A 25,885-nucleotide genomic window follows, 5' to 3' on the forward strand; every position below is an offset into this window, starting at 1 on the left:
CCAACACAATTTAAGCTTCTTGAAAGAAAGCAATATTTTGCATTTCAACCTAGAAACTCAGAGAAGAAAGGAAGAGGTTAACAGAACACTGTAGGAAGCAGGCACAAAGGAGAAATTAGGGATTAAAAATATAAATTCAGAGTTATTTCAAAGGATTTAACTGAAGTTATAGAAATGACTAACGTCAAATCAGTAACTGTATAATGAAATAAAGAAGAGTACCACACATCTTAGTCCCTTTAATGAACACACTCACGAAGTTGTGCTTTGATGATATATCTTTGGTTTTTACAGAAAAAGACAATAAGAGACTCTTCAGAAAATCTGTTGCTGGAATGTGGTCAAGGATATAGCCTCCTATATAACTTACTAGAGGCCCAATGCATGAAATTCGTGCAAGAGTAGGCCTTCCTTTCCCTGGCTGCCAGCACTGGCTTCCCTCCGTCACCTGGGACCTGGGCTTCCCTCTGGCCACCAGCAGGCACCTGGGACCCGGGCTTCCCAAGCAGCCCCGGCTTTGTCCAGAAGGTTGTCCAGTCTAATTAGCATATTACGCTTTTATTATGATAGATTACTCCCATGAAAGGCTGACATGAGAAATCTCTTTTAGAATTTAGTCTAAGAAACTGTGTTCCCTTCCTTAATGATTGCTATTCTTCCTTCTTTTTCAAAATGTATATTCTATAACTAACAATATTCCACATTAAATACCAGAAACCTCAGAGGAAAATTAGAATCTTAACAAAGGGTTTCTAGTATGTCTTTGGTTCTGGTATACATCGTCCATTGTTTTGATTTTATATACTGCATATGTACCATATCTGGAGAAATTCCTGTATCCTTTATTGATTACTGAATTATAAACATCCCACCCCCCAAATTAGTGGCTTAAAACAATTCATTATTTCAGACAATTCTGTGAGTTAGCGATGTGGATCTTCTACTGACCTGGCATGGGCTCACTCGTGCCGCTGCATTCACCTGGTAGGTCAGGGTGGACAGAGTTCACTTGGACCTGCTTGTCCTTGAAAAGACTAGCTCTCTCCATAGGGTCATTTATCTTCAAGGAGGATGGACCAGTGTTCTTCACATGGTAACAGCAGCATTCCAAGAAGGAAAGCTCCACTGTGTAAGCACTTACCAACTCTTAACTTGCATTACATTTGCTTATGTACCACTGGCCAAAGTCATTCACGAGCCAGAATCACTGAGGGTGCCTGGGGATACTAGAAGGTATGATTCATGGCAGGTGAAAGAAGTAACAAACTACCATACCAGCTCCGTAAGAGGGCTGTTATTTATCCTTTTTCCAAATCTTTCTAGTACTGGAACTGTGCTAATCTTTAACAAAATGTCTTTCCTATCTGCTCCATATATTATATTTATAAAAGCTAAGACTTTCTTTATGGGAGTTCTAAGCTCAGACTAGTCCAACATATCAGTGAATGAATACTTACATAGAATTCAAAAGTATTTTAAAATTTAAAATGCACCATATGCCACAGCAAATGCTCACTCCTAAATTGTTAAAGCTCTCATGGAAGGAACAAAAATTCATTTGAATTTAAGTGCAAATGCCTTTTAAAAACATTAGGGCCAATCAGTTCTCCCACCAGGAACAAATGCATCATTCCACTGTTGACGTCCCATTAACAAGCTCTTGAGGCACTCTGTACCTCTACTCAATACTGAACGTATTATCACACAAGTGTCCACATGCCTAAAATCTTAAAGCTCAAAAAAAGAACTATTATCATCTGGTTTCTATACCAAGTACTTCAATGAGCATGACAAGAGATGCTAAAAAGTATAAAAATATTAATCTGAAGAGAGTAAATAACATAAACAAAATAGAAAAATTCACCAAAGAAAAGGTAAAGATAAAAGAAATTCATTAAAGTTATTTTAACTTTACAAGTTGTTAATATTTTAGGATGCCTATAACAACATAATTTAAAGATGAGTTGCCCTAGCTGGTTTGGCTCAGTGGATAGAGCGTCGGCCTGTGGACTGAAGGATCTCAGGTTCAATTCCAGCCAAGGGCACATACCTGGGTTGCAGGCTCGATTCCCAGTGGGGGGCGTGCAGGAGGCAGGCGATCAATGATTCTCTCTCATCATTGATGTTTCCATCTCTCTCTCCCTCTCCCTTCCTCTTTGACATCAGTAAAAATATTTTTTTAAAAGAAGAAACTGCGTTTTTAAAATAAATACATAAATAAAGATGAGTTAAATCGGCAAAATAATAATTTTTAATTAAACTTTTAAATACATGACTATACTTCTTGTGATTAAAAATGTACTTTTTATTTAAATTCAATTCAAGATTGTAAGGTTTTGTGAAAACGAATGTGGTTTGGAAAAAGGTGTATGCACATGTAACTTGAGGGGTAGCAGAACTATAATCAGCTAAGGCGGGGGGGGTGGGGGGGGGGAGTGGTCCTTATGGACGGACAGGATTTGTACTATGGCTAGGGCTAACACACATAACTGTAAAACATCAAAACAGCCTTTCCAGCTACAGCTAGGATGCCAAACAAGATGTTGTTCTGTGAGTAGGTGGCAAAATTCTTCAGATATTTTCCACCAAGGAAGACAAAATGTGAAACTTTACTTATGCCCAGAAGACTTTTTTTGTTGTTGTTAAATTAGGCCAACAGCAGAGTTATTTTTAGATTACTTACTTCACTTTCCCTTCTTAATGGGCTGGTATACAAAATAGGACAGAAAATGTACCATATGTCACAGTAAATGCTAAAAATCTAAATTCTTAAATCTCTCATGGAAATAAAAGAGGTCTCTATCTTAAATATGAAATTTTCATTCAAATGCAATTAAGACTATAATTGCTCTGACAAATAAATTATATACACCTTTAAAAAACACAATGTCACTTTGGAGAATTTTTTCCCTTTAATCATTTTTAGTAAAAATAGATAATTTTTAAGAGAACAGCTACAGTATGAATGAATGCCTTGAATTTGCATTTATTATTTAAGGTAACATTTAAAGCATATAGCATTTTCTAATTCTACAGTGACTATCATAGTTCTTGATTTCTTAAAGATACAAAATTTAAGTGACTCATCTACTTCTCTTTCACAAAATCAATCTAAAGCGTCTTTAGGTACTCCTAATTTTGTTAGAAAGATAAACTTTCAAAATGTACTCTTTAACCGCCTGATTTTATTAAAGCAAACAAAATTGCAAGACAACAAAAGACTTGACATGTCTTTGGTATCTAACCCACTGAATACAATGAGGACTACAAAGTACTTATTTCCTTAAAAAAATGAAGTAAAATATCTAAAGTTTTGGTATTCTTATGTTTATTATTTTATTAAACTATATTCTTGTGAGTGCTTCATGTGTTAAATGTGCAGGTCCATTTTCCCCCTTAAATGCAAGACAGACAAATATTGCTAGATATAGTTCATCATTCTATGAAACCTAGTTTTAAGAAAATTCAACATAGCAATTAAATCAAACATCTTTAAACTAATATAAGTATTTAGGCATATAGAAGTTAATTTCTGAGTAACACTAGTCTGCTGATAAATTGTAATTTGACAAAAAGTTTTTAACATATAACATAGATAAATTTATGATGCAAAACTAGGAGACTAAAAAATATTATGATTGTTTAATGTTCCTAAATTAGCTGTACTAATGAAATTCTGTGTATGAAGACTACCTTAAGCATACAATCTAATTCTTACATTTAAAAATACTTTAAAAATCTGTATTTTTATACAATCCTAAACACCTTAATTTTAAATCTAAGGTATAACTTCTAAGAATAATCAGGTCTAATGGTTGGAAAAACAATACGATGCTGCATACCAAAAAAAAAAAAATAGTTTTGAAACTATAAAGAAATCACAGTATCTTGCCAAAAAAAGTATTAACAAAAACAAAAACAAAAAAGAAGAAGAAGAAGGAGAAGAAGAATTATTAAAGCCCCGATGGCTGCTTTTAGGGGAGAGCAGGCTGGGCTTGCGGATGAGGAACAGCAGGTCTGTGTGCACCCAGAACTGCACCACACTCTGTGGCAGCCACTGGTCTTGGTATGAAATCAAATTTCATGTCTAAACTGGGATTAAGTAATACTTTATAAAATCAGGTCAATTAATTCTAAAGAGGCCAAGCCTGAAGCTACAAACCAGAAGGAGGCTATGTCCTCAAAACAAACATTATAACGCTAACCTTTTGTTGAACAGTCAACTTGGTTCATACAATGTCTTTTAGTGAAAGAAACAGTAAGTGTGGCAAGCATATGGAAAAACATTAACGAAGTCAAATACACTGGCTTTCTGATCAAGGGCTGTGACTTGTCTAAGTAGTTTAGTTTCTCTCTAGTTGCTAAATTCACCTTTAATTACTTAACACAAATTTCACCATATATTTACTTTAGGATTTTACTAAAGTAAGTATAATAGAATCCCAAGCTTCTATATTTTGGGAATAGGATTTCTAGGGCTAGACTAAATCTTAAAAAATACTATTACGAAACATGTGTATTTGTTTAAATTCATCCATTATTACCACTTGAAATGAAGCCCCTCCCATAACACAATATTTGTGTAAAAGTAGTTACTAAGGACACACAGAAGCCACTTTTGAGCACGTGCTTTCTATTGGGCGATCACTAAAATATGCTCATAATATCAATAAGCTAAAGCATATGTACCACTTACCAAACCCTTCTTCCACGGGGGACATATCTCCTCAATAAATAATTATTTCCAGACAAAAGGGAAAGGAAATTGTGTTTTGACTAAACTTTCCAATAGTATTTTCCTAGAACTGAAGGAAAGAGACACAGTGTGAAAGTATTCACAAAATGCTCTTCCTCCACAGACCATAGGGCCAAGGGGCGGGGAGGGCGGGGGGGGGGGCAGGGGGGGGAAGGAGAGGTGTTAGGTGGAGGTGAGGGCGGCAAGTGTTTGGGGAATGGGAGGAATCTGAAATAGTGTCAATTATTTAAAAATTTAAATAAAAACAATGCTCTTCCTCAGTGCCTGAAACCCATAAAAGTCCAATATTATCAACCTAATTTTCTCAACATGCACATGTAAAATGGTATCAATCATGTGCATAGGGCAGTGTACTATAGGGCGACGGCACTGCTCTGTGAAGAGCTCACATCATAGAGTAAAATGGTCTGGGCCATCAGACACCAAGGAGAGAATTCTAATTCCAACAGAAATGAATAATTAATTAGCTTTACTATAAAAATAGGAAATTACTCCATTTCTGAATTAGGAAAATTGGCTTTCTAAATTTAAAACATAGCCAAGTTAAATGTAAAATTCCCAGCTTAGTTGTAGGTCCAGAAAGAGACTCTCAGAACAGGAGAGCAACAACCCTGCAAAAGAAATTACCAAAGATACCGAGTTAAATGACATGGAAATGGTTTTATCCAAATCCATTAGTGGAATGCAAGAAAAATGCTAGCAGGAGAGTCAAAATGATACTAGGCCTGTGAGACTCAGTGGCTGATCTCTGGTATCAATGATTCCCTCATCATTAGTGTTTCTATCTCTCTCTCCCTCTCCCTTCCTCTCTGAAAGCAATAAAAATATACTATTTTAAAAATGATAGTATGAACTCTTTTAAATTTATTATATAAGTTTATAAAACATATTTCTCCAAAAAATAAAGTTTCATTATAATGATGATTTTATTAATCTAAAAACATCATATTTTAAGACAAGCAATAAGATCCAGGATTTTGATAAACATAAAAAAGAAAATGCTGCAAAACTGAAATAATCTTAAAATAAAACGGGGCAACATCTAGTTATGCCACAGCTAATAGCTTCAGAGAACCTCATGAATAAACAATATAACTTCACTTGCAAATACCACAAACAAAATTCAAAATTAATTTTTAAGTTTCAGGTTTCCAAATAGATGCTGGTTCAGGCAGAGACAATATTTAATTTCTGAGAACATCCATGAAGTCAGATTTTTCCACTAAAGGATATATCTGGATCAGATGTTTATAACTTATCTCCCTGACCAAAGCAGACAAGAAATGAGGAACACAATGTATTTGCTTCTGGTAAATTGCATATTTCCCTTTCTTCCAGCTCTTCAGAATTCATGAGGTCTGGTATGAGGATGCTCCCTTAGCAAAACAGGTTGCCCCATCCTAAACCCTAGTAGTCTATTTATTAAGATGAAAAACATAGAAAACAAGGCTAACAAACAAAATAGTCCTGCAGAAAAAAAGTGGGGAGAGGAGCTAGGAAAAAGGACAGTTATAAGATCCATGGTTACTGTTGAAAGGAGGGCTCTGTCCGGCAGATACCATGTGGGGATTTTAATGAATATTATTTTTAACTCATACAAAAATACTATATAGAATTCTAATCCATATTTTACAAGTGTGAAAAGCAGTTTCAGCGAGCAAACCATTTGCACTAAGTCACACAGCCAGCATATGGCTAAGCCTGGGAGTTGCTCTCCATTTGCCTAATGCCAAGCCCTCCTCTTGCCATAATGTCAAATCCACATTTCAGTTAATAAATATTCCTGGTAGGCCTCCACTGGGAGCACCTGTGCTACAAAGAGCTACAAAATAGAAGACATAGCTTTGTCCTCCAGGCAGTTAACCCCTAAGAGGCGTTGTGAAGATAAGATGCTCAAGTCATGAAAAGCAATGTGATACATACAAAAGAAAGAGTACTAGACTAAGGAGACTGAGGTGACTCTCTGACTCATGGCTTTGCTAATTTCTAGTCACATAACTTTGGGCAAATAATTTATATTATTTCCTCATCTGCACTGAATATTTAATATAAAATCTGCCATAATTATATTGCAGAATTAGTTCAAAAACCCAATTCAAGAACATGGAGCCTTATTAGTTATAAAATGTTTACAAATAAAGTATACTGATATTGTTATTCAAGTGTCCATAATTGGATCATTACAGAACTCTTGATAGATATCTGAATTCAGCAGAAAAAGACTCACTCTTGTTTCCCCTTCTTTTGGGTCTGCTTTGTCTTGGCTAGTTAAGTAGTGCTCTAAGGGTGATCACTCATTTTGGCTCTTGCTCCCTGCACTGACCGTGGACTCCAGCTAGCTGCATCCTGAAGATGGGGCCTATAACCAAACCGCTTTCTCTTGCTAGAGCTGCACTCCAAGCCAGTCCATGCTGCATGTTTACTGCTGGACAAAAGGTGAGGTAGTCCTATTTACCTCTTCTTCCTTTATTCCCGTTTCTCCCTTCTTTATCAGCTATATTATAACACTAGAATTTCATGCTCAAGTGCCTAACCTACCCCCAAATACAAAACTGTACCTCAAATTATAAATTATTTTCCTCTCAACACAGAAAAACATGTAATGACCCATTTCCTGAGGGAGACTGGAGGAATTCAGTTCAGAAACCAGGTGATTAGGAAATTCTCTGAGAAGATGGAGAATTTGCAAAACAAGAAACAGCCCTGAACGAGGTTGTACCAACCACAAGCATTTAAAAGAAATAAACTAAATTCATTTTCTGCCTTAAATACTAATATTAGAACAAATATTTTTTCATTGCAAATTAATCAATATTTAGATCACTCTTTATCCATGTAAATATTATTCCCAACTCCGAGCAGTCAACTGACAAACTTAGAAGGCTGTCTACACTGCAAATATGTTTGATTGAAAAAGACTGAAATTCTTCAGGTAATTCCCAAATATTAATTGTATTATGTGTGCAATTTAAGCCAACCACCATGATACTGCATAAATAGAGCTAAACAAATACAAAAAGACAAAAAATTTTTACATGAAATGTCACAGTAAGAATTTACACATATGTTGCTTTAAACAGCCACACATACAACTACCTCCCGTTATTTCTTTCTCTCTGCCTCCTCCTTTCCCTCTCACCTAATTTTAACGGCTGCTGATTGTATTCTTTCCTTTCTGCAATTGGTTTCTATATGTGAAATTGCAGACCTTTTTTCGTTAATAGAAAACTCAAAGTATTCATCAGATCAATAAACATATTGGAAGTGAAAATTTTGTTAAAATTTTTAGATGTTATAAATTTATTCTTATAACAGTTGTTTATATATTTTATATTCCAAATCACAATCTTATTTCTGATGACCAATGCAATTTGGGTTCTATTTCAATTCCTTATTTTCCCGAAGAAAATGCTTTAGAAACACCATGTGATATTTTACTTTGACCTAGATTATTAAGTTTTATTAGTAGCTCTAGAGAGGTCAGACCTGGAAATCAACATTTTAACAGTTTTCCCCAAATATTTCTTATTATTTACATTCATTTGTAAATGTATCACAAATGAATTTTTCACTTATTTAAAATATAATTTAACTATTTCCTCAATAGCATCGCCTATAACATTTTATAAACTTGTTAAAACATACTAGATTTCTTTATTTGAATAAATGTTTTTGTTTTCTAGCAATAAAAGATAATTTCTTCAAATAACAAATATATTTAGCTTGGTGTCACAATTTCAAGGGAGAATTCAACTGCCTCATCAAAAAGACACTACATTTATCTTAACTTATACCACCCCATACTGAAATTTAAATTAATTAACAGTCGGTTACAATGGCTAAATATTTTTGTTGGAAAATGTAATTATAAAAGAGAAGTAATAGTATAGGTCTTTACTTATGGAAATGAAATCTACAAATATGCATAAGAATAGTTTTTCAATTAAATCTTTCTTATATTTGCATCGCCTATGTCATAAAACAATATTTTTTTTTACCTCTAGCTATATTTCCTCATCCTCTATTAACATTTTCCAAAAAATTAAAAAATGTCACTCTCTGTGGAAAAACTTAAAACTTATGCATATCCAAGCAGTCCCCATACATGACTGTAGTAAGATTTTTTGCACTTTTGGGTTTGTTTGTTTTTTATCACACAAATACTGTAAGTAATGTAATAAGACAACAGGCTTGTATATATTTTCTCATACAGCCAAGGCTTTACTCAAAATATTTCATTTATTGTTGTCTTAACTTTAAAAGAGATTTGCTGTATTTTTCATGCTTTACTTTGAAATCTCTCTCTTTTGAAAGTGGTTCTGACCATAACTTTGGTAAAGTAACTCGTACTACACCATATAAAGACCTTTTTTGCATTCAACACAATAGCAAACACCTATGACAGTGAAGCAAAAACTTTTAAGACCCAGAAAAGAAGATGGCTGGTGTGTGCTGCCTCCCTCCATCACATCAAAATTACAACTAAAATACAGAAAAACATCATTCAGAACTGCCTGAAAGTTGGCTGAATGGAAGTCATACAACTAGAGAAGTAAAGAAAAAGCACATTGAGACTGATAGTAGGAGTGGAGGCCCATACTGAGCTGGTTTGACACCCATGTGTGCAATTTTTTAATCAGGAAGGAGATGGTCTCTGCAGAGACTTCCTATGAGGAGTAAGGGGTCCCAGCTCCACACCAGACCCCCCAGCCCAGAGTTCCAGAGCTGGAAATAGAAGTTCCTATAACTACAGTCTGTAAAAACCAGCTGGGATTGTGGTGGAGTGACACAGAGGCTAATGAAGACCCAGGCATTCCTCTTACAAGGCTGGCACACAAACTTACTAGGACTCAATCCCTCTGAGCTCCAGTGCCTGGCAGCTTTGGGGAGCACAGATACATATGGGAAGGAACTGTATTGTTTGGCATCAAGGCAGGATGTTGGAGGCGGCTTTTTCCCAGACAGGGATGCTCACAGGGGTCATTGTTCCCATGCTGGGAACTTCCTCATCACAGAGCTGACTGGCAGTCATATCTGAGTCTCCATCAGCCTGGCTCACATTGCTTACTCCAACCTGGTGATTCCGTGAGACCCCACCCCATCCAATTTGCAGCTTCACCAAAGCTGTTTGCTGCAGCTTTTCCATATGAATGGCCTGCCCTGGCTCAGGCTTCAGACTTTGCTAAAATCTCTCAAACAGGCAGCAGCTGGTGTCAGTTTGCTCCAAACCTATCAATGAAAGTCCCAAGACCCAGCCATAGCACCAACCTGCCTTGCTTCACAATTTGGCCTCACATGGGCACTTTGCAAGCCCATTACAAGTAGCAGCCATCTTCACATATTTCTGTAGCTCCTGCTGGTTGGCCCCAGGCAGTGGCTGACTTTGCACCTCCTGGGAGGCCCTAGAGCCAGTGCACCTGGTGGACAGTTTCAGATCATATCAGATTACAACTATATACATCCACAAGTAACACATTCAAGGGGCAACCTCGGTGAGCACCAAAGTCCTACTGAAGTCCTTCTCCATACGGGTGTCTCCTGCACAGTAGCTCTCACACTGTAGCTGCAGCTGGTCCTCACAGTCAATTGGCCTGGAGTTCAACTTCTCCCAGTGATGCAATCAAACCTCAAATACAAGACACACAGCCCACACAGGGGCACACCTAGACTCCCCAGCTCAGGTAACTAGGGAGGCTGAGCAGTGGGCCCTACTATACAAAGCCACTCTACCAATTTCAGGAGACATAACAGCTCTTCCTAATACACAGAAACAAACACAGGCAAGCAGCCAAAATGTGGAGACAAAGAAACATGTCACAAATGAAAGAATTGAAAGCAAGTAAACTACTGGAAATAGAGTTCAAAACCATGGTTATATGGTTACTCAAGGATCTTAAGGAGAGCTTCAAGGGACTTTGTGAGATTTTCAAGAATCTTAGTGAAAAAGTCAAAGACATGGAAAAAGACAAGTCAGAAATTAAGCATACACTACTGAAATAAAAAATAATTTAAAGCAACAGTCTCCAACCTTTTGGATCTCACAAACCACCAGTGGTCCTCAGACTACTGGTTGGCAACCACTGATTTAAAGGGACTCAGCAGTAGAGTAGAGGATTCTGAGAATAAAATCAATGATTTTGAATATGAGGAAGCAAAAAACATCCAATCAGAAGAGCAAAAAGAAAAAAAATCCAAAAATATGAAGATAGGGTAAAGAGCCTCTGGGACAACTTCAAGCATACCAACATTCTCATTTATGAGGGTGCCAGAAGTAGAAGAGAGAGAGCAAGATATTAAAAACCTATTTGAAAAAAATGACAGAAAACTTCCCCTATCTGGTGAAAGAAATAGATGTACAAGTCCAGGAAGTACAGAGTCACAAACAAGAGGACCCCAAAGAGGCCCACACCAAGACACAGAATAATTAAAATGCCAAGGGTTAAAAACAAAGAGAGAAGCTTAAAAGCAGCAAGAGGAAAGCAGTTAGGTACCTACAAGGGACATATGATTGTCACCTGATTTCTCAACAGAAATTTTGCAGGCTAGCAGGGAGTGGCAAGAAATATTCAAAGTGATGAATAGCAAGGACATACAACCAAGATTGCTCTACTCAGCAAAGCCTTCATTTGGAATTGAAGGTCAGATAAAGAGCTTCACAGACAAGAAAAGGCAAAAGGATTTCATCACCACCAAACCAGTATTACATGAAATGTTGAAGGGTATCCTTTAAGAAGAGGAAGAAGAAGAAGAAAAAAGAAAAATATGAATAATAGAATGGCAATAAATACATATCTATCAACAACTGAAGCTATAAATCAAAATAAATGAACAAAATAAGCTAGTGAATAAAATAGAATCAGAGGCATGGAAACATGGAACAAACTAATGAATTTCAGAGGGAAAGGGGAGAACAGGGTTGGGGTGAGGGGAAGATGTTAATCAAAGATCGTATATGCCTATATGGACACAGACGATAGAGTGGTGAAGACTGGGGTGGAATGGGAATTGGGTGGACAGGGTAATGGAGGAATACTCTCATCAATAAGGATTTTTAAAGGTACCTTTAAGATTCAGAGGTATAATTCTGAACTAAGTTCTTTCAAAAAGGAATTCAATATCATATGATAGAAGTATGTTTTCTGAGCTGTAAAATAATAAGATAAAAATTCAAGATGAGTTCAGAGGAGGAGGATGGAGGGAATGGGAATTATAGATTAGTTGGGAATCAAGCACCACATATTGCCTCTTCAATAAGTTAAACAGTAAAAAAGAAGAAAAGTTTAATTCTAAGGAAAAAAAAAACACCTGATGTTGTTCCATTTACAACTCTTTCATATGATAAAGCAGCAAATATTATCTGTGAATCAAGCCTTCTTCCAAAAGAGATGTGTATTCTAAAGAATAAAAAGAGTCAAATAGTTTACATCTAGCTAAGTATTGGATCTGCCCATAGCAAGAAAGAAAGAACATCAAGAAAAAGAATTTTACTATTCCTCATTCTTCTCCTTTTAAATTCATCTTTATTGCTGAAAGTATTATAGATGTCTCCTTTGTTGTTTTCCCCATTGACCCCTCCATCCCACACCTGCCCGCCCAGACATTCACCACACAATTGTCTGTGCCATGAGCTATATATATAGGCATACAAGTTCATTGGTTGATCTCTTCCCACCAACCCACCCACCCACCCCCACCTTCCCTGAGATTCCACAGTCTGTTTCATGCTTCTGTATCTCTGGATCTATTTTGTTCATCAGTTTATTTTGTTTATTAGATTCAACATATGAGTGAGATCATGTGATACTTACCTTTCTCTGACTGGCTTGGTTCACTTAGCATAATCCTCTCCAGGTTCATCCATGCTGTTGCAAATGGTAATAGTTCCTTCTTTTTTACAACTGAGTAGTATTCCATTTTGTAAATGTACCACAGCTTTTTTATCCACTGCTGATGGGCACTTGGGCTGTTTCCAAATATTAGCTATTATAAGCTGCACAGGTATGAACATCATTCTTCTCAGTTTTTTTCTTCCATTCTCCCATCTCTCCCAGCTGAGATTATATAATCTATGGTTATATAAATGAATAACAGAAACATTCCCTGAAATAGACTCTGAAAGTTGGTTTAGTTAATTAAAAAATATAAAAAGCCCTGGCCAGTATGCTTAGTGGTCAGAGCATAAGCCCTTGCACCAACATGTCTAGGGTTTGATTCCCAGCCAAGGGCATGTACCTCAGTTGCAGGTTTGATCACCAGCCCCAATGGAGGCCAGTGCAGGAGGCAACCAACATCTCTCCCACATCGATCTTTCTCTCTCTTTCTCTCCCACACACACCTCCTTCTTCTCTAAAAAGTCAATAGAAAAACTATATTTTTGTTAAAAATATCCTATTTTTAACAAAAAATAAAATAAATGAAATTTATATATATATATATATGAAGAAATACCAGAACATATAAACAATAAAACTTAGCTAAAGGGCCACCATAAGTATGGAAGTAAACCTAGTTAAATAGCCCTGATGTGATCAGCTTTCAAGTTGTCAATTCCAGCCCGATAATTAACTCATCTAATTGTACCTAGGACTCTGGTCCACCCATATCCTCACATATGAAAGAGTATTAAAAGCTCTGGGTTGTACCAAAACTTTGTCTCATGCTTAAATTTGCTAGTTGTGATGCTGAAACAGGACTGTTCTACCTGTTTGGGGAACTTCCTGACATTTTAGTTTTGGCCTGACCTCCCAGAAAAGGAAGTGAATGTTGTTCTCAGTTCACTACCTAGACCTCTGCTGACTCAGCTGGTCATTGCACTTTATTATCCAGACTTATATTGTAATACAAATAATCACAAAAGTTGAGCATCTAATACATTATTGTCTTACTAATAATATCATTTCTCTGAAGGTTTAAAAAGCAGTAAGGAGAATTACTACTTTGGACCTAATATCAGTGAAATGGGAAGAACTTCATGAAAGATTCTGTCACACAATTCCTAGAAGTTCATGTTGATTTTTAAAAATGTCAGGTGATCCCCTTTATTTAGCAACCCTGCACCTCTTTGTTTTAAGCGAGTCACGTAGCCTCTCTTCAGCTTATTAAAAATATCCTACCTAAAATATAGTTGTATTTTTAAATAATAAGTAAATATAATGCCCGCTAGTAGAGATCTAGAGGACTGGGTGTTGTGGACCAACTTTTATCATTTCTCTACAAATGCTGCTGCTGCCATTGTGTCATTATGCTCCCTCTTGCCGGAGCTGTCAATTCTTAGCCTCAGCATTACCCATTCCATTGTTTCTTGGCCTTTATTAGCATTTGAAGATATCATACTTGCCATCAGTCCATTGAGATGACTACAGAGACTGACTCCTGACACCATGATTATGGCCTCGTGAGTCAAAACAGCTTTTACTGGGTCCTGGGCATGTGGTTTTTATATAAGTCTCCCATCTACTGAAACCATATTCGTAAATGAAATATTAGTGGATTTAAGTTCCACTATTTTCTCTGCAGGATCAATAATAGAATATTCTTGCACATATGTTTTGGTTCCTGCTACATCAGTAAGAGATTTCACGCCCGGCTGATGTTGCTCAGTGGTTAAGCATCGACCCATGAAACAGGGGGTCACCGGTTTGATTCCCAGTAAGGGCACATGCCCAGGGTTGTGGCTTGATCCACAGTAGGGGGCATGCAGGAGGAAGCCAATAGATGTTTCTCTCTCATAAATCTTTCTATCGCTCTATCCTTCTCCCTTCCTCTTTCTCTAAAATCAACAAAAACATTTTTTTTTTTAAAGAAATTTCACAATGAAAGGCAGACCCCACTCTGTGCTGAGAAATCTATGGCTGTGCAGCTATCCAGGATCTATATGTCTGTCCAACACATCAACTCCAACCGCGCTTGGGTTCATAGGGTTTGAGTATTTCTGCATTGCAGCTGTTGTAACAGTTTCCCATGGGTGGTCAAAGATGTGCTATGAAGTCCAGATCTTCCCCGTGCCCGCAGCCTGCGTGGTGTCCTGGTGATGCTCCATGTCCATTTTAAGCTCATATTCCAAGCGAGTGAAAAAACATGGCAGGCACTTTAGTAATGGAGATAAAAATATCTGTCTATATTTATATGAATAACTGTGTGTGTGTGTGTGTATGTGTGTGTGTCTCCATGGGCTAAAAGTGGTTAACTGCCTAATTTCGGATGATCTGTAAGGTAAGAATGTTTTTTTTTACAGTTTTAAATGGCTGAATAAAGATCAAAAGAAAACTATTTTGTGATATATATATATATATATATATATATATATATATATAAATTATATAAAATTCAACTTGAGTTCATACATAAACCTTACCGAGACAAGGCCAGATTAATTCATTTATGTATTGTCCGCAGCTGCTTTTACTAGTATAAGTAGTGGTCCGATGCATACATTCATGCACATTGAAAGGAAATCGGGAGCCAGCGGCCGCGAGCCGGGGGAGTTTCCACATCCCTGTGAGCTGCCTGGAAGTCTGTGGGGAGTCTGTCCTCCTCTCTGCGGCTTCTTTTACCCTGATTGTCAGTCACCACCTTGTAGCCACTTTTATATTGCTGCCTTCCTCTGTAGCTCCGGGGCAATCGGTAAGGGATGAGATTTGACCTCGATGCCCAAGGCAGAGTTCCAGCCAGGAGCCAGGTGGTGATATCAGGCTCATCACAGTTTCTCCAAGTGTCCGTGCCTCGTCCATTCCCCGGAGATTGCACCTTTAGGCTTACGGGGTATGTGCCTCCCGGCAACTTCTGGCTGAGCTGTGGGCGTCCTCTGGTGCTGCACTGTGGGGGGTCCATCCGTGGGAGCCTCCCAGGAGCCCCAGGGAACGTAGGAGCCCAGATGCCGGCCAGGCCCAGGAAGGGCAGGATGGGCTCGGCCGCGGTCAGGCGTGGGAGACCCGCTCCTCAGATTGGGATTTTCTCACTTTTTCCGGGACTCTCGCCTGAGGTGGGGACCTGACTGGCTTGGAAGTGGCAGCTGGGGTGGTAGGGAGGAAGGAGGGAGAGGATCGTGGTTACCCGGAAGATGCGTTCTTAGTATTTCAGTTCTGCATCCAAAGGAACAGGGCGATAGCTAAGGGGTGGAAAGTGGCCCTGATGCCCACGGGGAGTCCAGGGAGCTGGTGTAATCCCAGGCCGAACATTCCTCACTGCATCAGTTCACAGTAGATTGAACCTGCAGGGTATAGGGGGTGATTTTTCCATGCAACTCCCGGCCCAAGTGTGGGCTACCCGAAAGGAACATGTCAGTCCAGCACCTGCTGGTGCCCCTCCACCACCAGAGCTGACCAGTGCTCTGCAGGGATCCAGGAGCGGATATTTGGTGCCAGGATGTGGACCTTTCCGGGAGATGGGGCCGGGGCCGGTGGTAGGTCGAAGCGCAAAGGGCTCACCTGCAGCTAGGTGTGGGTCACGGGGTGGACTTCACCAGCGCTCACTCTCGAGATGGGGGCGGGGGGGGGGGGGGAGGGCGGGCCCAGGCAGTACGTGCGTGAGGCACCTCAGTGGGTTTTATCTGAGCCCGCATCCGGAGGCCCAGAGGGCAATAGGCAAGGGGTGGGTGCAGCCGCAGGGTCCTAAAGGAGAGTTCCAGGGGCCAGCGGTGGCTGATCCATGGTCATTTCGGCTACACCCCTACCACCTGGGGATCGGGACTGCAGTCTGTTCACTGGAGATTGTGCCTGCTGGAGGCAGGCGCCATGAGCCTGGCTTCTGGCTGAGTGGTGCTCCCACTGTGGGAGTGCACTGACCACCAGGGGCAGATGCTCAATGCAGAAGCTGCCCCCTGTGGTCAGTGCACATCATAGCGACCAGTCATTTCGGTCATTCTGGTCATTCCACCGTAACAGTTGCTTGGGGTGTGTGTGTGTGTGTGTGTGTATATATTTATATATATATAACTACATATATATATATATATATATATATATATATATATATATATATATATATATAACTAGAGGCCTGGTGCACAAAAATTTGTGCACTCAGGAGGGAGGGAGGGGGTGAAGGACCCTCAGTCCGGCCTGTGCCCTCTTGCAGTCTGAGGCCCCTCCGGGGATGACCACCTGCTGGCTTAGGCCCGCTCCCCAGGGGATTGGGCCTAAGATGGCAATCAGACATCCCTCCCTCTGGCAGCCTGGCAACCCTCGGGGGATGTCCACTTGCCAGCAGGGAGCAGGCCTAAACTGCAGTTGGACATCCTTTGCGCTGCTGAGGAGGCAGGAGAGGCTCCCACCACCACCGCTGTACTGGCAGCCATCAGCCTGGCTTGTGGTTGAGCAAAGCTCCTCCCATGTGAGAGCGCCCTGACCACCAGAGGACAGATCCTGCATTGAGTGTCTGCCCCCTGTGTGTGTCAGTGTGTCATAGTGACCAGTAATTCCCAGTCTTTCTGCTGTTAGGGTCAGTTTGCGTATTACCCTTTTACTATTTAGGATAGAGGCCTGGTGCATGGGTGGGGGCCAGCTGGTTTGCCCTGAAGGGTGTCCCGGATCAGGGTGGGGGTCCCGCTTGGGTGCCTGGCCAGCCTGGATGAGGGGATGATGGCTGTTTGCAGCTTGTCACACCCCCTTCAGGGTGGGCGTCCCCACTGGGGTGCCTGGCCAGCCTGGGTGAGGGGATGATGGCTGTTTGCAGCTGGTCACACCCCCTTCAGGGTGGGGGTCCCCACTGGGGTGCCTGGCCAGTCTGGGTGAGGGGCTGAGGGCCGTTTTCAGGTTGGCGGGTGACTGAAGCTCCCAACATCTCCTTTTTTTCTTTTTTTTTTTATTCTGGGATTTATTTACCTTCTATGGCCGTCACTGGAGCTGAGAGCCGGCTTTAGCTCTGAGGCTTGGCTCCAGCTCTGAGACCTCAACTGCTGAAAGCAGGTATCTGGGTTTGTTTGGGTTCTATAATTGTAACACTGTTGCAGTCCTGCTCACTCCAGCTCTGAAGGCTGAAAGCAGGTTTCTGGGGTTTGTTTAGGTTCTATAATTGCAATATAGTTGCTTAGAGTGCAAGCTCAGAGGCCAGCAGCGGAAGGCGGGGAACCTTGGCTTCCTCCATCACTGGAGCAAGCAAGCATATCTCACTGATTAGCCAATGGGAAGGGTAGCAAAGTTACAGTTAATTACCATGTTTCTCTATTATTAGATAGGATATATATATATATAGATAGATAGCATAGTTGTGACAGAGATCTCTGGCCCCAAAATACCTATATTTACTATCTAGCATTTACAGAGAACATTTGCCAATTCTTACTATATATGATGGCTTCTTGGCATCAACTCTAAAATAAAAAAGTGGCTTGAGATAAGTATATTTTCTGTTAAAATTATGAATTACTGGAAGTGAAATTATGAACACCCCAGTCTCTAAAGATACTAACAAAGAAAAAGTTACAAAATATCTAAAAACACAGTTACACTGGGGTTATTCAGCCTCAGAAGAGAGATTGCATGCCAGGAAAAGTACAGAAACATGACTCAAAGTTTTAATAATTGTTCAAAATGGCTGAACAAACCCCCCCCCCCAAAAAAAAAAAAAAAACCCACAAAATCTAAGAACACGTCAAGATCTTGTTTAGTTATGGGAAAAATATTAAAGAATACATGAGTCTGCTGCTTGGTGACAATATTAAACAGTAGCTCCCCTTTATCCATGGGGGATACATTCCAGGACAACCAGTAGATGCCTTAAAACCATGAATAGTACCAAACCCTATCTATTTTGTTATTGTTATTGTTGTTCATTTCTTACATATCTTTTCACTTTTAAAAAAGCTCTTTATGGATTCTCTTTGGCATATACAAATGGCTTTGGAACCACTGTTAAATAAAGTAAGAGTTACTTGAACACAAGCATCATGATACCAAACAATGGATCTGATAATGGAGATGGCTACGAAGGGGCAGCGGGTTATACAGCCTGGATATGCTGGACAAAGGGATTATTCACATTCTGGGTGGGATGGAGCAGGGTGGCATGAGATTCCATCATGCTATTTAGAACAACACACAACTTAAAGCGTATAAATTGTTTATTTCTGGCATTTTCCAATTCATATCTTCAAAACTCAATTGGCCACAGGTGAATGAAACCATAGGAAGAGCAACTACAGATGAGGGGACTACTACTTTATTATCAGATATTAAGATGAAGACAGACTTCTTTGATCCTAGAAGTCCTCCACCAAAAAGGAAAGTGTTAAACTAAAATGGAAATCATATAGGATTAATAAGAAAATCAGAGCTAAGGACAATGAGTCACTTTTAAAAAGTTCAGGTATGCAGGCCCAATGAACTACTACTTCAAGGCATTTTTTTTTTTTGAAAAGCAGCTTGTAAATATCATAACAGAACCACAGATGACAACCTTGGAAGACATATAAACAGCAGGAGAGCAGGCTTAATACATACGAGAGGCAAATGCCTCTCTGCCTTATTTTTGTAAGCTAAAATGACTCTGAAAAATGAAGATCAGTGATCTTGACACTATTCCTCAGCAAAATTCTAGAACAGGTTACTAAACGTGGTTTGTGAGCACTAATCTATTTTTAAAACCTGCCATAATAAACATAGATTTGTTCAAAATAAGCCATACTAAGGGGGCGGGCTAGAAGGGGGTCAATGGAGGCAAAAGGGGGACATATGTAAACTCTCAGTTATAAAGATTTAAAAAGAAAAAATAAGCCGCACCAAACCTTGTTTCCTTTTCTTACATGTTACTAAATGAGTGGATCACAGAAATGCATTAGCTGCATGATATCTGAAGCAAGAAAGTCTCTCATGGCCAACCTGGAGTAAGTCCACTTACTATTTGTGTAACTTTGGGGACATTTTTTAACATCTGGAACAAGAGGCAAATTCCATGGGTCTCTTGAGTTTCTGAATGTGTTGTGAGTAGAGACTCTGGTAACTTTTATTCTGGACTATCTTTTCATGGATGTTTTTATAGCATCAAGCCTTTGAAGGCAGAGATGAGTTCTCCCTCCAGAACAAAGGAAAGGTTTGCTTTCAGCTCATTATAAAAGACTGGGGTTCCTAAACTTAGGGTTCCTCATCTGTGAGACAACTCACTGAGAGTATGGCATCGAGCCACTCTGCAAAGCGTCTGTGGAGCCTGAAGAACAGGAGCCAAAACAAACCTGAAGCTCACGCTGCGTGCTGTAACAGGAGTAATAATGTCCCCTTGCTTCTGACCCAGAAGTCTTGTGTCTTCTATTATAAGCATCCACAAAACAATCACTGGCCAAGAGTAATTTACTAGCGTGCAAATAGGATAAAATCTCAGACCCTTCACAGGCCTTGATAACCTGCCATTCATAAAATGGGGAAATAACGGTACCTCCTTACAAAGGTATTATACAAATTAAATTAATGCACATAAATTGCTTAGGAAAGTGCTGAAACAGTTTAATGAATGTTAGCCATTATTATAATGCTAATGGTGATTAATTTCAAATGTATGTAGGTAAGTATACAATCACATCAAAGTATGAATGACAAGTCAGAGCATCCATGCTCACTACGTTTAGAAAAAGCTCTAATCTTAACTGTGTTTTGCTCAAAGTTTTTCATAAATCATTGAATAGAGCTATAAAAATGCATTACTCAAAATTATAATTTTTTAAAAATACTTTTATTGATCTCAGGAAGGAAGAGAGAGACAAAAACATCAATGATGAGAGAGAATCATTGACTGGTTGCCTCCTGCACACCCCCTACTGGGGATTGAGCCCGAAACCCAAGCATGTGCCCTGACCAGGAATTGAACCCTGACCTTCTGGTTCATAGGTCAACGCTCAACCACTGAGCCACATAGCCGGGTGGATGACATAATTTTTAACATAGATAACAGAATCAGGATTTTTAAAAGATCTTGACATGCTGCATAACCTAAACTATATAAACAAATAAAAATTTAACAGACATACAATCCTCTTAAAAAGAAACTATTCAAATTGTATATTAATTCCAAGTTATATAAAATGAATTACAATTCTAGTAACAATGTAACATGATTTAAAAAATGAATGCGCTATTAGGTTAGAGAAAAAAGGAGATAAATTTCCAATATGTTCTTTGTTGGTCAGGCCACAATCATGGATGGTTGATTTAGCTCTGGATCCATTTTAAAGGGAACTTTGGCCAACAGAAGCATTCCTAGAGGAGTGATCAGAACTGTAAAGGGTAAAATAAATGCAAATAGTATATAAGGTATAACTGAAGAAATGTGACTTTTTTAACCCGAGAAAGGAAAGATTTATTTGAAAAGTTACCTATGTAAAATATTCTGTGCAAATCCAAAAAGTGGAGCGAGGAATAATGACTCATTAATAGATTCCAATTCAATGTTAAGAAAGAACTTTTTGTCAATTAAATTTTTTTAAATGTTGAACATCACAAGCCAGGATTATGGCAAACGGGGATTGCCTCCTTCACATTCAGATCTCCTTAAACCGCTCACTGCTTGTCTGAAAAAAAAAAAAAAAAAAAAAAAAAAAAGCCAAAATAATAGGAAATTTCTCCAGGCCTCTTGTTCATTTTCACTCCTGTCTTGCTTCCCTGGTTTTTGTTCCATTTCAGCCTAGCTAGCCCCTTCAAACTGATACTTTGTTCTAAGCAGCCCTTTTGACTTTTTTATTTACCTTTCAGCTAACTCCCTTTTTCCATACAATGCAGCCCCTAGGCAACTTGACAGAGGCTCCAGGATAACCCCTAGCCCCGCCTCCCATCTGCTCAGAAGGGAGATTGGAAAGTTAGCTTTATGATCTCAAAGGTTCCTTTGAATTCTAGGGTTCTTGGATTCTTCATCCTTCTTTTGCCATTTACGGAACGGGTGAATGATCAATGATTAAGGAATGAACAAGTAAGTGAATAAAGAAATGAACATTATTATAAACACCTGAGAATGAGCTGCTTTCGTCTTTAAAACTTGGCTAGCTGCATGAGTCTTACAGCTTTCAATCGGTCAAAGTGAAACGACATAGACCTGTGAGAATAAGAAAAGCAAGTGCCAGAGCAAGAGAGAGACAATGAAAGTAGGAAGGAGGGTAGAAACTATGGTAAAGATCCCAAAAATAAACCCTAGAAATGATTATCCAGTAAGGTCTCTTGTTTATAAGCCAAGTCAATTTATAAACCAAAATAAAATTTAAGGCTATATATATACATACATAAATTTATTTGGATGAAAAAATGAGAGAATTCTCTACTCCTAAGAAATTATGATAGGAACAAGCAACTACATTCTTGAAAAGGCAAAAATGATCATCAAACAATATAGAGGTATCTCAAATGCAGGTGCTAAATGAAAGATGACTGATTCCAAAGGCTAAATACTGTAAGATTCTATTTATAACACAGACTTGAATACGGTCTATGTGTACACAATAGAACGGTATTCAGCCCTGAGAAAGGAGGCTACCCTGCTACTGATGGACAGCATAGATGGACACTGAGCACATTTTGCTAAGTGAGCCAAGTTAGAGAGAGAGACAAGTGGTCTTTGATATCACTTATATATAAAGTAAAATAAACTCAAACTTGTAAAAAGAGAGTAAAATTGTGGTCACCAGGGGATGGGCTGGAAAGATAAAGTGGATATTGCTTAACGGTACAAGCTTGCAATGGGTAGTAAATAAGCCATAGACATCTTCTCATAAAAATGTAATTCCAGTAATAATAAACATTAAATATCTTTGTTTATGTATTCATAGGTTACCATATATTCTCTATTATTGTACATTTGCACTTAGAATTTTCTTATACAATCTGAAAAACAAGTTGTCTCTTAAAATAAAAACAAAATTTAATATAATGATGTTCCTTTAACCAGTTAACTGCCACGCATCCAAAACAGTAACCATCCCCACACGCCACAATATTTTGAATTTAATTTTAAAAATCAATTTGCAATTAATATTATACAAATAAATATGTTACTCACAACTCGAGTGTTCTTGAATATTTTCAGCTGAAAATTCTCACAAAAAATGATTTTAAATTTGGTCAGGGCTGCAACTTAGAGAAAACATTTTTTTTGTAGATGCAGGTGGCATGTGGGAAAGCGTCTACAGACGCTGATGGCGCACAATGGGTTAATATGGCAACATGAGTAATATAGTAATAGAGCACGTAAATAGTTGAACTTTAGTATCTGGTATTATTTCAGTCCAGTGGAAACGAAATATTTTCAGGACACAATTAGAGGGATATCAAACAGAACAGAGATATAAAACCAAACACCAATTAGAAATCACAAATTACATTGCCTTTCATTTGTGTAATAGTTTGAGCAATAGACATGCAGGGCTAGGGATAGTTTGGCATTACTGAAAATTACAACAGCAAATAATTCGAAGTGATAAGAGAGCAACATAAATGTATACTTCTCTGGAAGTATAGAAATACAAATAGATCAAGAACATATAAATTTAAAATTTTTATATTTGGGACAATACGAAGTCAGGCTGTCAGATGAAATTTATTCTCTACAACATACATTCTCTATAACATATAACAACATAAAAGGTACTGAAGTATGAATGTTGGCAAGCTCACATCACTGCTAAAAACCATCACAATTTATAGTCCCTTATGATCTGAGAAGAAACCGTCATTGCTGCCTTGTTTGTCTGCATAGTGGGCTGGCTGTCACAGGCTGAGAAAGGAGACCTTACTTTGCATGGGACAGCACACTTCATGAGGTATGAACACTGGCATGACGTATGCATGTCATGATTGTTGGATGGGGCAGCAAAGGAGTGAAGGAATGAGTTAGATGAGGCTCTAAAAACACTTTGGCAGTTCCCAGGAGAAGAAAGATGTCTCAAGAGATTTGGGGCAAAACTTTCTAAGTGGTGCGCTGTATAAACTAGAGCAAAGATATGCAGTACTCCTATAGTTGGGAATTGTATTTATTTCTAATGCACACTGAATAGTCTGGGCCAATATGTTATGTAGGTTCTGAAAATGGTTGTCTCTGTATGTAAAGTCCATAAAGAGGGGAGCTTTATGTCTAATTTTAAATGGGAGGATAAGGACACATATGTAATACCTTAATCAATAAAGAAAATAAAAGTGTTATGACTTGACCCCAAAGGTAAGGGAAGTAAAGGCAAAAATAATGAATGGGACTATATCAAACTAAAAAGCTTCTGCACAGAAAAAAAAAAAAAAGTAAACAAAACAAAGAGGCAGCCAACCAGATGGGAGATGATATGTGCAAACAGTAGCTCTAACAGTGGTTTCTTCTGAGTTTTTTAATATAATCTCCAAAATATATAAAGAACTCACAAAACTCAACACCAGACAACCCACTCAAAAAGTGGGCAGAGGACCTGATCTCTCTCAAGAAAACATGTGAACAGCCAATAGATACATGAAAAGATGTTCAACCTCACTGGCAATGAGGGAAATGCAAATCAAAACTCCAATGAGATATCACCTCACACCTGTTGGAGTGGCTGTTATCAACAAGACAAGCAATGACAAGTGTTGGAGAGGTTGTGGTAAAAAAGGGAACCCTCATTCACTGCTGGGAATGTAAACTGGTACAACCACTGTGGAAAGCAATCTGGCAATTGCTAAAAAAAATTAAGAGTAGACCTATCACACGACCCAGCAATTCCTCTCCTCGATATATATCTGAAAAAATCGAAATCATGTATTCTCAAAGTTATATGCACCTACGTTCATTGCAGCATTATTCTCGGTGGCTAAGACATGGAAACAACTAAAGTGACCTGCAATTGGTGATTGGATAAAGAAGATGTGGTACATATACACAGTGGAATACTACTCAGCCATAAGAAAGGATGAAATATTGCCACTTGCAACAACATGGATGGACCTTGAGAATATGATGCCAAGTGAAATCAGTCAGTCAGATAAAGCTAAGAACCTTATGATTTCACTCATATGTGGGATATAAAACTGAAACTCGTGAAAACAAACAACAATGTGGTGGTTGCCAGAGGGAAGGGGATGGAGGTTGATGGTGGCAGGAGAAGATCTGACTTTGAGTAGTGGACACACAGTGGGATATACAGACTTTGTAACACAGAATCCCACACCTGAAACCTATGTGATCATGTTGACCAATGTCACCCCAATAAATTTAATTATAAACAAAAAAACAAACAAATAAATAAATAAATAAATAAAAGTTTACCAAACAGCTTACTCAACTCCACATTTTATTTCTGGATTGGTGGCATCATCACTACATATATGAATGAGCATAGAACACAGGCAAAATTGTGGAGAAATTAATACTTATGGAATGTTAATATATGCACCTCAGGGAAGAGAATTTTGGGTGGTTATTGATTTTTCTGAACCCTAACATGATCAAATCTTCATGCACTCTACCTTACCCTCTTCTTGTTTCAGCATTCTGTTTAAATAAGATGAGGGTCCATTCCTGACTGAGAAAGAGGGGTGTGTTGTGAGAATACCTAGTAGGCTAAGAAAACTAAAACAAACAACGAACCCCACAACTTTTAAATTTTAACTGAGCTCCTGTGAGCTTCATATGCAAAATTATTTGTGATCATTTTGGTTGGTTTTAATTTTTATTTTAGGATGTATATTTTTCTCCCTTTCACCCTTATATAGTATGCTTGCTGATATGGTACTATGGCGAGAACATGTTCATAGCTTCAAATTTGAATCCAGGCACTTCACATAAAATGTTTTAGTTGAAAGTAACCTAAAAATAAATCCAGGTTCTTTTTAAATTTGGAGGAAATGACCTGCTCAATATCACACAATAGTTATAGACAGACCAAGTATCAGAATGCAGGTCTCCTGGCACTTAACATGGGGCTCTGTGTAGTAAGCCAAGCTGGGTATTTTACTATCTGGGACAATAATTATTATATTTTTCAGAAAATTTTATTGTCACTCATACTCTGATATGTGTTATTATCATCAGAGAAGTCCTTTAATACAAATGTACCTACTCAGAACCAGGAAAGCAGGATATACTGGGACTTGGAATAGCCAGATGGCAACATGGAGGGCACTGGGTAGCTATGGAGCAGGAGTGGAGGAGCAGAGGTATGACTTAGTAATAGTTAAAATGAGAAAAGAGGGGTACTTA

At 38.6% G+C, this 25,885-nt stretch overlaps 1 protein-coding gene and 1 pseudogene across 1 annotated transcript in view; both read right to left on the reverse strand.

The window, feature by feature from the left end:
- The window catches only part of FOXP2 (forkhead box P2), a 691,137-nt gene that overhangs the window by 656,441 nt on the left and 8,811 nt on the right, over positions 1 to 25,885 (reverse strand). The window lies entirely within an intron of this gene.
- On the reverse strand, positions 13,959 to 14,801 carry LOC118665813 (annotated as a pseudogene).

The sequence above is a fragment of the Myotis myotis genome, unplaced genomic scaffold (genome assembly GCF_014108235.1).
Source record: "Myotis myotis isolate mMyoMyo1 unplaced genomic scaffold, mMyoMyo1.p scaffold_m19_p_11, whole genome shotgun sequence".
NCBI classification, from domain to species: Eukaryota; Metazoa; Chordata; class Mammalia; order Chiroptera; family Vespertilionidae; genus Myotis; species Myotis myotis.